Here is a 12,039-nt window from a genome sequence, read left to right on the forward strand (position 1 = left end):
TGCTGTATCCCATAAAGGTCCAGTTGTGACCGACTCTGGGTTTGCGGCACTCATCTTGCTTTATTGGCCGAGGGAGCCGGCGTACAGCTTCTGGGTCATGTGGCCAGCATGACTAAGCCACTTCTGGCGAACCAGAGCAGCGCACAGAAACGCCGTTTACCTTCCCACCAGAGTGGTACCTATTTATCTACTTGCATGTTGACGTGCTGTCGAACTGCTAGGTTGGCAGGAGCAGGGACCGAGCAACGGGAGCTCACCCCGTCGCGGGGATTCGAACCTCCGACCTTCTGATCGGCAAGCCCTAGGCTCTGTGGTTTAACCCACAGCACCACCCACGTCTCTCTCCTGTATCCCATACCCTCCAACATTTCTCCAATGAAAATAGGGATGTCCCATTACATAGTGATAATTTTACTATTTATACCCTACACATCTTATTGGGTTGCCCCAGCCACTCTGGACAGCTTCCAACACATATAAAAACATTAACAACAACAACAACAACAATTTATTATTTATACCCCGCCCATCTGGCTGAGTTTCCCCAGCCACTCTGGGCAGCTCCCAATCGAGTGTTAAAAATACAGCATTAAATATTAAAAACTTCCCTAAACAGGACTGCCTTCAGATGTCTTTTAAAGATAGGATAGCTGCTTATTTCCTTCATATCTGAAGGAAGGGCGTTCCACAGGGTGGGCGCCACTACCAAAAAAGCCCTCTGTCTGGTTCCCTGTAACCTCACATCTCACAATGAGGGAACCACCAGAAGGCCCTCAGCGTTGGATCTCATTGTCCGGGCTGAACGATAAAACAGTAAACGTTTTTTTAAAAAACCTTCCCTATACAGGATTGCCTTCAGAAGGCTGAGGGGCTGGATAACTCCATACCCTCCAACATTTCTCCCATGAAAATAGGGACATCCTAAGGAAAAGCAGGATATTCCAGAATCAAATCAGAAACTGGGAGGGCTTTTCTAAATCAGGGACATCCCTGAAAAATAGGGACAATTGGAGGGTCTGGTATCCTGAGGGTTCCCATTACCTGTTTAGCTCAGCAAAGTCTACTGGTAAGTTCTTCTGGGTTTCAGTCTCATCATGCTGCGTAAAAAAGGCGAACCTCTTTCAAACCCTTGACTTTAAACTCAGCATTGCACACTGAACCCTGAAGGCTTCTTCCTTACTCCTTACACTGGTAAAACAGCATGGAACGGAATGTTTTTCTGTATCCACCACTTTTATACTCAATCCCCCCCTCTTGCAAGCTGCTCTTCTGCTTACGGGGTTCAAAATGTGTCTGCAAGAGCAATCATGAGGTTAAAACCAGGAGGTGTGGGTGAGAAACGAGTGCTTTAATAGGGAGGGGGGAAATGGCTGGTGGGGAAAGAGTTAAACCTTCCAATTTCCCCCCACTCCAAATCGCTCCCTCCTCAAACAGCCTTTCCCACTCTTTCTTTATTAAAATGTCCACTAGGATTTAGTTGCACTCAAATGCATGTAATGTTTTATTAGGTCCTTAGTATGATTAAATAAATTGAGAAATTAAGCTTGCTTTCTTCTTTTTTTCTAATCCTCTTCAGGAGAACTCATGCTAGCATCACAGTCTGAATTAACCTGACATGCTTAAATAAAACACTTCACAAGCAGTTCTGACCTCCAGCATGTTAATCTTATTCACGGAATGTTTACCTATAATTATTCCTGCTGCCATCCTTCCCTGAGAGCATAAAACACATGGAAGAAAGAGGAGCTTTTTCTACATTCCCCCCATGTCAATACGCAGGTTTAGTTTAACCGTGACACCTGTACTAGCTTATCAGCAGTTTACACATTAAAGAAACGAGAGAGGGGATATTTTTGGGTGGGTGGGTATGTGTGTGAGAGAGATCACAGTTCAAATTGATTCTTAAATCAGTCTTGAATGTGAGCATAAACTTGTTGAAAAGCTGGAAAATTTCCCCTTAATTAATCCCTTAGAGAATAATTACTGTAGCTGAAAATATAAAATTTAAATCTCCCAGGTGGATTTCTTTATATCAGTCTCATGGAGCACTAATGAAACTTACTACACTTCCTAAGAGCTAATGCACTTGTAAAGTGACCAGAGCATAAAATATTTGTGTAATAATCCAAAAAATATAGTGTGGATCAAGAAGCCCATTTAAATAAACACACCAGAAGAAGTAGTCACTTCCTGATTCTGTACAGTGGTTGAATTTTAAAATATTCATCCTGCCTCCCTTAGTGATGTGGTCATTTATTTCATGGAAATGCATTTATTTCAGATTAGGAGGTGTGCAGAAAAGTCACGCCTTTTCTGCCCTGTTCTAAAAAGTAAATGCAGAGATTTTACATGTGTGAATTCATCTACTTCTTACTGTGTCATACTGTATATATATGATTTATGCTTTAAACCATATATATGTGACACAGAAAGAGGTAGATGAACCTGTCAGTTTCAATTTCTCGTTTTTGCAATTTTCAGTTCTCCACATTTTTCTTTCTAAGTCATGAGAATTTGTCAGCATTTTCATGCAAATTTCTCTTAATATACACATTTTTCTATGCAATTTTCCCTAATATAATGCATTTTACATTACATTAATTAAAGCTTCATTTTTGTGCAAAGTTTTCCTTAATGTATGTATTTTGGAGAACTGCATCATAAAAATTGGAGATGTACAAATGGAGGATAGTTGTACACATATTGTTTTGGAAACTGCATATCAAGTGTATGCTACAGAACTTTGTGCCCTGCCATGCTAAAGGTAAAGGTAAAGGTAAAGGGACCGCTGACCATTAGGTCCAGTCGTGACCGACTCTGGGGTTGCGGCGCTCATCTCGCTTTATTGGCGGAGGGACCTGGCGTACAACTTCCAGGTCATGTGGCCAGCATGACTAAGCCGCTTCTGGAGAACCAGAGCAGTGCACAGAAACACCCTTTGCCTTCCCGCCGGAACGGTAGCTATTTATCTACTTGCACTTTGACATGCTTTTGAACTGCTAGGTTGGCAGGAGCACGGACCAAGCAACGGGAGTTCACCCCGTTGTGGGGATTCGAACTGCTGACCTTCTGATCAGCAAGCCCTAGGCTCTGTGTTTTAACCCACAGCACCACCCGCGTCCCTGCCCTGCCATGCTAGGTTTCCACTAATAAGGAATGTGTGAGGGAATGAAGCATTGAACATTTGATTGGTTCCTCAACTACATTCTACAGAGAACGTCCCATCTGCTTATCTGTAGACATCATGTGAAGTGATCGTGAATAGGCACACATGCCACCCAACTCTATGCATATTTATTTGTGGATCAATGGCTGCAAGACTTGTTAAATCTTGCAGCTCACAAACAAACAGGAAATATGAGGGGTGGAAGATAAAAAAATATCTGGCAGAATTTCTCAGCATCGTGATTGGAAAATGAACACCCTACTCTTCCTTCTCTGGATCATAAAGAAGGCTGATCGCCTAATAATTGATGCTTTTGAATTATGGTGTTGGAGGAGACTCTTGAGAGTTCCATGGGCTGCAAGAAGATCAAACCTATCTATTCTTAAGGAAATCAGCCCTGAGCGCTCACTGGAAGGACAGATCCTGAAGCTGAGACTCCAATACTTTGGCCACCTCATGAGAAGAGAAGACTCCCTGGAAAAGACCCTGATGTTGGGAAAGATGGAGGGCACAAGGAGAAGGGGACAACAGAGGACAAGATGGTTGGACAGTGTTCTCGAAGCTACTAGCATGAGTTTGACCCCTTGGGGAGCGCCTACGGATGTACATCTGGGGGGCTCCCCCTGTTGGTGATTAACCCTCCCCGGTTAGACTGGTTAATCTGTTAGGGGCCAATGCCTAAAGCCAATACCGCTCTTACCTGTAATCAATAAAGTTGTGGCCATTTTCGCCCATCAACCTTAATTCTGGTCTCCGGTGTCTTTATTTATTTCATCTGTGGGAGGGGGCGGGTATCGCCACGCAATTGTACCTTGCCACAAAACAATGAATGGATGGGGAAGCAGAAAAGACATGGGTGACCTTTCTTAGAAAGAGTAAATGAAAGTAGGTTTCCTAGAATTTGGGGGGGTGTTACCTTTTGATTCAGGCAAATAAGGACCAAATGTGTGTTTTTTATTTTTAAAAAGACTAAGCTTTTGCTCTCAAGTAAAATTCCTTTAAAAGTATGTAGTCAAAAGGGAACGGTAATCTTTATAGCCGGAGGGTTTCATGACATGTCTGTTTTATTGCTTAGAAACAGTCAGCTCAACCTAGCCCTGGTGGAGCTTCACTTAAACTAAGTGAGGCACACACAGGAGAGAGATTTAGATCAATAGGCTTGTATTGACATAAAGTAATGCTTATATGTGTGCCATTAAACCAATGACCCCTTTCCTCCTAAACTTTGTATGCTTAGCTGCAACTGTATTCGGAGGGACAAAATCCAGACTGGAGAACTCTGAATAAAGCTAAAACAAAAATAATAGTAACAATAGTGGCCACAACAAAAAAATAAAAGTTAGTAACTTTCACCCACTTAATAGAAATATTTACCTGCATTCACCTCTATCCATACATACACACTCACTCAGAAAGCAGTGACATCAACGGGCAATTACAGGCCAGTAAATCTTAGCTTCAGAGTGCAAACTGACCTTCACCTCCTGCTCATTCCACTGATTAAATGGACATATTTACCTATGATGCAAGATTGGTCTAAGCTTTGTTTAACCTTCTTTTTTGGGGTACTCATTATCCCATACATCTCAACAGGCTGTGAAAAAGACTTCTGGGTTAGGCACTGGAGATAAGTGGATGTGAACAGGGAGGTTTTGAAGGAAGGTTTTCAAAAGGGGTTCAACATTTGTTTGTGTGAAACATATTAACATACATATGACACAGTTAGATGATCCGAAGGTACACAAACCAGTTCATCTGCTGAATCTAATCTGAGCTGACTTGATCCTCTCTATTGTCTGCACCGGATCCTGCCTGGGAATCCCTGTGTAAAACACCCTGAGCTCTTTAGGGGAAGGATGCAATAAATGAGGATAAATTAGGCATTATACACATGTTGTCTGCCATTTTATACACACTTTATCTAAGTATATGCAACCTGTACACATTGCTTGGCTGGAGAACTGCAGCTCCATGCCAGCAGAGTGACTCTCCCATCTCTCGTTGGGCAGAAACTGACATCCAATCTACACTGGATAGGGAATTTGGATTGCACCCTGTTACATTGGGAGCAATCAGCTGAATGCATAGAAACTCCAAATGATACACAAATGCCCGTCTCATTATCTCTGCACCAAACATGAATATCAAGCACATTCAGGCGAACAAGCTTAGATAGAAGCCTTCCTGCCATAGGGAACCTGTAGCATTCACTTCAGAATTTACTCAACACTCAGAAGTCAAGCCAGCACATGCAGAGATGTTGGGGTGGGTTTTTGGGCCCATTCCCTTCCTGTTTAAGCACACAAGTATTCACCTAAATGCATTAAAATGGCTACCGAATAGTGTGAAATGCAGGAAATGGGTTCAGTCTAGAATTGCGCCCACCTTTGTTTAGAAGTGCAACATGTGATTTATTTTGTCAAAAACTGTTATTCTGTAGAGGATGATTGCAAATGTTTGAAATGCTCTAAGTCTTTTGGAGAAGCAGCAGAGGGTGACTAAAATTTCCAGAGTCCATCTGGAAACTTAGCAAGATAAACATATCGTTCATGAAGATTGAACTCTCTCTCCAAATTACCGTTTCTCAAAATGCACCATCTCATAAATTAGAAGTCTTCTAAATTGCATGTTGCCCATGTTTCTGTAATGCAGCTTAATTGTGACAAATGTTTTTAATTGTTTTCCAGCAATTGCAAGCATCTCGTTTTTGTGTGTGGAGACATCTCTGTCTGAATTTTTTTAAAGGTAATGTGTGTTAGTGTTAAAAGACTTGTCCTTTCCTTTTATGCCAGGATCTGTCAATCTGCTTCTTGAAAAGGTTACTTGCCTGGTTGCTTGACTAAATTATAAGTTAAAACATCTGTATTCGCTACTTCATGAATGAAGGCTCTAACGCTATGAGCTAATCTATTCCAACTGATTCTTGTCTGGAAAAATAAATTCCTTGTTCAGTGGTGAATGGAAAGAAGAAAAATGGAGAAGGGGAGCATTAACTACTACTTGCTTTATAGCTTTAACAATTTAGCTAATTCTCTTGTTTGGCAGTTGATGGTGGCCAATTAGATTTTGAAAGGCTTCTTGACGTTTCTGCTGTGCTATTCTCCTACAAGTGTGAAGTGAGCTATAACTGCAAAAACTATTTTCTTAGCTGTTGAGCTGGCCTATAATTGTTCTTCCAGATTCCCAGGGGGAATCTAGTGGCTGGGCAGCCCTTTCTCCTGTTTTCCTTCATTAGCTTGTGGCTAAAGCTATACATGGCAGACATTTTGATATGGCCCCAGTGATCCAATAGGGTCATACTGTTTTATTGCCTTTTGACTTCATTGGTGGCAGGTTGGGGGTAAGGGTGAGAGATATAACTTTGGCAGTCTATCAGAATACAACAATGGGGACATCTTCCCACTTTGTTCCTTTGGAACAGATGCCTCAGGTTCATGTGGGCCATAGGGCTTTGGATTGACTTGGGTTTCTATGTGAATTGAGTGCTGTAGATGAACTCTCCTTTCACACAAGGACTTTTGACACTGCAAAGGGACTTTTCCTCCCTCTCCTCTCTTTGTGCACCATAAAAAATGATCTGGGTAGTTTGGGGGCACCTCCAGAACATATTTAGGTGGTACACAGGGCAGAGTGTGCAGGGAAAGGTGAAATAAGAAACTTCTGTTGCTCAGCGAAAAGTAATTACCATGGTGGGACTGTTTTGTTGGGTACTGCCCTAAGTTTGGTTGCTGGAAGTTGGTGCTAAAAATGAGTTAGAATGAAATTTTGCATGAATTGCTCAAAATAATACAAGTAATGACAATAAGTAAATAACAATAAGATGATGATCATGATGACGACAGCTACTGCTACCACTATTACTAAGAATTTGGATTTTGTATTGTGAAGTGTGTTTGACTCTGAAAGCAAGTGGAATCTTGTTAAATTTTAAGGGAAATGAATTAAGTATCAGCTTGCAAAATTCAGTGTTTCACATTTTAAACTGTATCCATTACTGGTAATGTTGAGGTGAGGAGGCTGGCAAATTAGAAGGAAAGGCCCTTCAACATAAACAGCAATTATTCCATTCAACTCTTCACTTCTAGCCCCAGTTTTGTATTCAGGCCTGGTTTTGTACTGGTCTGTATTCAGAAGCCAAACTGCTGATCTGTATAGTAGAGAGGGAGGAGAATTCACACTTTACAAAACAATACACGAAACTGAAACACAGTTTTTCTTTGAAATATTCACTTCTCCAAATTTTGCAACAAAGCTCAACTATATATATATAAAAAGTTTAGAAAAAATGCAAATGAAATTTGGTTTGCATGTGGCAAACGTGGATCTGCCCTACATATATCAGGCAGGTAAGTGTATATTCCTCCTGATGGGGAACACAGTTCTTTTAACAGCTAGACAGGATAAACAAACGAAAGGGTTTGCCAGCATGCCACATCTGAGGAAGGCCCAGATCCACTTTGGAATTCCAGAGCACCACTTTCAGCAAGCCCAAATGGTGGGATTCATAATCCAAGAAAAGAGAGATAATGTCTTCCAGATGACAACTTTCTGCATGGCAGTCAGGAGCCTTAAGCAAGAGAGAATTTTTCATTAACATTCAGATTACTTGTCATTTTGATTCACACTCTCTAAGGAAGCTAATTTGGACTGCAGCCAGCCTTACAGTGTGATGACAACACAACATGTTCCCCCACCTCTCCTTCGTTGCTAATGATTCCTTGAATGGCAGCTGTGGTCTCTGAGCTCAGCGTGACACGTTTTACCCACCAATGTCAGAGCTGCTGTAGGCTTCGTTCTTGTCCTCTCCTCATCCTGCTGGTCTTGCGCTGCCTCCTGATCATGTCTGTGCCTGCACATGCACCAGTCACATCCATATGGATCTGTTTTCTGTCATAGTGTAGGCTATGCAGCAAGAGATGACCACTTTCAAAACTACCCATGCTAGCTGTTATGGCCACCAGAATCCTGATAGTGAAAGAATCACACTGAGGCAAAAGTATGCAAAGCCATTCTCAAACTTTGAATTTTTTATGCACAGTTTTTCAATTGGTATCCTATGACTTCCAAGACAGGCATTTGCTGGAAGTGTTACTAGGGTTAAGGCCTCAAAGCATTCCTCTGGCAGTCTAGCTCAGGCAACCAATGTCTAACCCAGCCCTTTGCCCTTTGCCAACCTGGTGATCTTCCAGAGAGGCTCCCAGAGAGCCAGTGTGGTGTAGTGGTTAAGAGCAGTAGACTCATAATCTGGTGAACCCGGTTCATGTCTCCGCTCCTCCACATGCAGCTGCTGGGTGACCTTGGGCTAGTCACACTTCTTTGAAGTCTCTCAGCCCCACTCACCTCACAGAGTGTTTGTTGTGGGAGAGGAAGGGAAAAGGAGAATGTGAGCCGCTTTCAGACTCCTTTGGGTAGTGATAAAGCAGGATATCAAATCCAAACTCCTCCCCCTCCCCCTTATTTTTTCAACTACAACTCCCATCAGCCCCAGTCAGAAATATTCTGAAAGGCGAAGATCAAAAGGCCTTCACTCTTTAGAGGATGACGATTGTGCATGGAATCCATCAATGTAGTATTGGAGTTTTTCTTATCAGATGTGGAAATGAGTGAAGGCTCTGTATCTTGAAGGAAGGCAAGTTTGGAAAGCCTAACTCAACAGTTCACTCCTCCTTCCAAGCCCATTACAAATTGGGGCCCTGGCCTCTTTGAGGATCAGCCCAGGTAAGGGCCATAACATCTACCTTACATGCAGAAGACCCCAGATTCAATCCCTGGTCTCTCTAGGCAGGCCTAGGAGAGAACCTAGTGGCATAGTGTGTGGGGGGCGCCACAGGGTGGTTGCCCTGGATGCAAAATTATTAGGGGTGCAAAATTTCAACGCCTGGTGCTGCCTCAGTACAGCTGTGCACTTTCGCTGCTGGGCTCCATTGAAAATGGCTTCTCCATGTGAACCAGGAAGTGACCGCATGGACTCTTCTTTTCTTTGCTGTGCAGTTGCGATCTCCCAGGTGACACGGATGCCATTGGGCAGTCGGATGTGCACATGTACTCCAGTAGTTTTCCTCCCTCCCTCCCAGTCCTTTGCATGGCCCTGGGAGCTAGGAACCCGTGCTATGCCACTGAGAAAACCTTATCTGAAATATGGGGAGCCAGTCAGTGGCAACAACAGTGAATGAGATGTACTAAATATGTAACGGGATCACCTCTCCGAAAGCCCTTCCCACCACTAGCATGTCCACCATTGACATTGTGTCCCACCACCTAACTAGAGATGTTTAGAGTGATAAAACAGTGCGGGTGAGTGATAACGATTCGACAGTTCAGCAATCCAAGGCAAAAGATAGAGATTGTCTGTGCATCTCCCAGGTAATAGTTTGTGGCTCTTGATGAATCTTGGCTTGCTTCCCTGACTCTCGGTGTGCTATTAATATTTTGAAGTTGGTTTAATTTTGCTGATCCTCTCATGCACCTTTTTTTTATGTAAATGCCCATAAGCCTCTTTCTGTGTGAACAAGAATTTTTACATAATAAAAGCACCAGGGTGAATCCGTGGTTACTGGCACAGAGCAGAAAATTCATCCATTTTATATCAGGATTTAATTTGAAAGTCTGGATTACTTAAAATGCATTTTTTCCCTACATCTGACCTACTTTTTAAATCTTTAATATTCCAATTTGATTTCTTCACAACATGGTGCTTGAAGATATGCCCGCTCCAGCCAGCTTCTAACTAGTAACGTAATTCTGTGCTGGGTGGAAGAAAAAGAGAGTTTACAACAGCACATGAGAAAGATCAAGCACTGCAAAATCCCCCAAATACCATTTCAGCACTGATATAAAATTCACATTTTGGCCACAAAAAGTTCTCTGATTTTTGAAGATGATCTCAAGTAGAGACTAGTGAGGTCTAATTAATAACTAGACAACCCCCGGTTTAGTATAGACATTTTTGTTGTTTTTAATAACATCTTTAGCTACTACTGAAATTGGCCAGAGCTCCAGCTTTCCTTTCTAACCTTCCTTCTTACTCAGAACTAAGGAATCTGCCAATACTGAATCAGACCCTTGGTCGATCTGGCTCAACCTTTCCCAACCTGACACCCTCCCACTATTTTGGACTACAACACCCATCAGACTCAGCCAGCATGGCCAATGATCAGAGGTTATGGGTGTTGTAATCTGTTCCCAGGCCTCCTTGGAGGTGTCAGGGTTTGAAGTTCTGTAATAATAATAATAATAATAATAATAATAATAATAATAATTTATTATTTATACCCCGCCCATCTGGCTGGGCCTCCCCAGCCACTCTGGGCGGCTTCCATAAAAACCAAAAATACAGTAAAATATCACACATTAAAAACTTCCCTGAACAGGGCTGCCTTAAGATGTCTTCTGAATGTCAGGTAGTTGTTTATCGCTTTGACATCTGCTGGAAGGGCGTTCCACAGGGCAGGCGCCACTACCGAGAAGGCCCTCTGCCTGGTTCCCTGTAGCTTTGCTTCTCGCAATGACGGAACCGCCAGAAGGCCCTTGGCGCTGGATCTCAGAGTCCGGGCAGAGTGATGGGGGTGGAGACGCTCCTTCAGGTATACTGGACCGAGGCCGTTTAGGGCTTTAAAGGTCAGCACCAACACTTTAAATTGTGCTAGGAAACATACTGGGAGCCAATGTAGGTCTTTCAAGACCGGTGTTATATGGTATCGGCGGCCGCTCCCAGTCACCAGTCTAGCTGCTGCATTCTGGATTAGTTGTAGTTTCCGAGTCACCTTCAAAGGTAGCCCCACGTAGAGTGCATTGCAGTAGTCCAAGCGGGAGATAACCAGAGCATGCACCACTCTGGCGAGACAGTCCGCAGGCAGATAGGGTCTCAGCCTACGTACCAGATGGAGCTGGTAAACAGCTGCCCTGGACACAGATTTGACCTGTGCTTCCATGGACAGCTGTGAGTCCAAAATGACTCCCAGGCTGCGCACCTGGTCCGTCAGGGGCACAGTTACCCCATTCAGGACCAGGGAATCCTCCACACCTGCCCGCCTCCTGTCCCCCAAAAACAGTACTTCTGTATGCAAAGTGTGTGCCCTACTGCTGACCTATGACTCTGGCACTAAAGGATAAATAAGACAGTACAATATTCCTGCTATTCCTGACATTTAGGCAGGAGTATGAGTGGCTCTGTGGGTTAAACCACAGAGCCTAGTACTTGCTGATCAGAAGGTCGATGGTTCGAATCCCTGTGACAGGGTGAGCTCCCGTTGCTTGGTCCCTGCTCCTGCCAACCTAGCAGTTCGAAAGTGCAAGTAGATAAATAGGTACCGCTCCGGCGGGAAGGTAAATGGCGTTTCCATGTGCTGCTCTGGTTCGCCAGAAGTGGCTTAGTCATGCTGGCCACATGACCCAGAAGCTGTACGGCGGCTCCCTTGGCCAATAAAGCGAGATGAGCGCCGTAAGCCCAGGGGTCCCGTTACCTTTTACCAATGCTTACTCCAAAATTGTATTCGGAATCACTGTGATCAGTATCCCTTGTTAACTGCTCCCTTTATAGTAAATTTCTCTCTGTGTCTCTCTCTCTCACACACACACGATAATGTGGGAATGTGTTGAGGAGTCTTCATTTTCTTACCCCTTTCATCTAGTGTTAGGCCACTTTACATGATGTGATTTACAGGATGTATGCTACAGATGGATGCTGTAGCTAAATTATAATATTTCACACATGAGGAGACATGATTTTATTTTGTGGACCACCTGGAGAAGTTCGATTAACTTAGTATATGCCGCAGCAGCTAAATAATAATTATAACTGTAATAAAAAATAGAATTGGTCAAGATCCCTGCCATGTGTATTCTTAGCATCTGTGCGATTATAAAGACGATAC

At 43.2% G+C, this 12,039-nt stretch overlaps 1 long non-coding RNA gene across 1 annotated transcript in view; it reads left to right on the forward strand.

Annotated features, from left to right (window-relative positions):
• The first annotated feature begins 5,880 nt into the window (after positions 1-5,880).
• Positions 5,881-12,039, forward strand: part of LOC310840822 — a 264,464-nt gene continuing 258,305 nt past the window's right edge. The window contains exon 1 of the long non-coding RNA XR_014562175.1: positions 5,881-5,911. This is a non-coding gene — a long non-coding RNA (uncharacterized lncRNA). The remainder of the gene's footprint in view (positions 5,912-12,039) is intronic.

The sequence above is a fragment of the Podarcis gaigeae genome, assembly GCF_964106915.1.
Source record: "Podarcis gaigeae genome assembly, chromosome: 3".
Lineage (NCBI taxonomy): Eukaryota > Metazoa > Chordata > Lepidosauria > Squamata > Lacertidae > Podarcis > Podarcis gaigeae.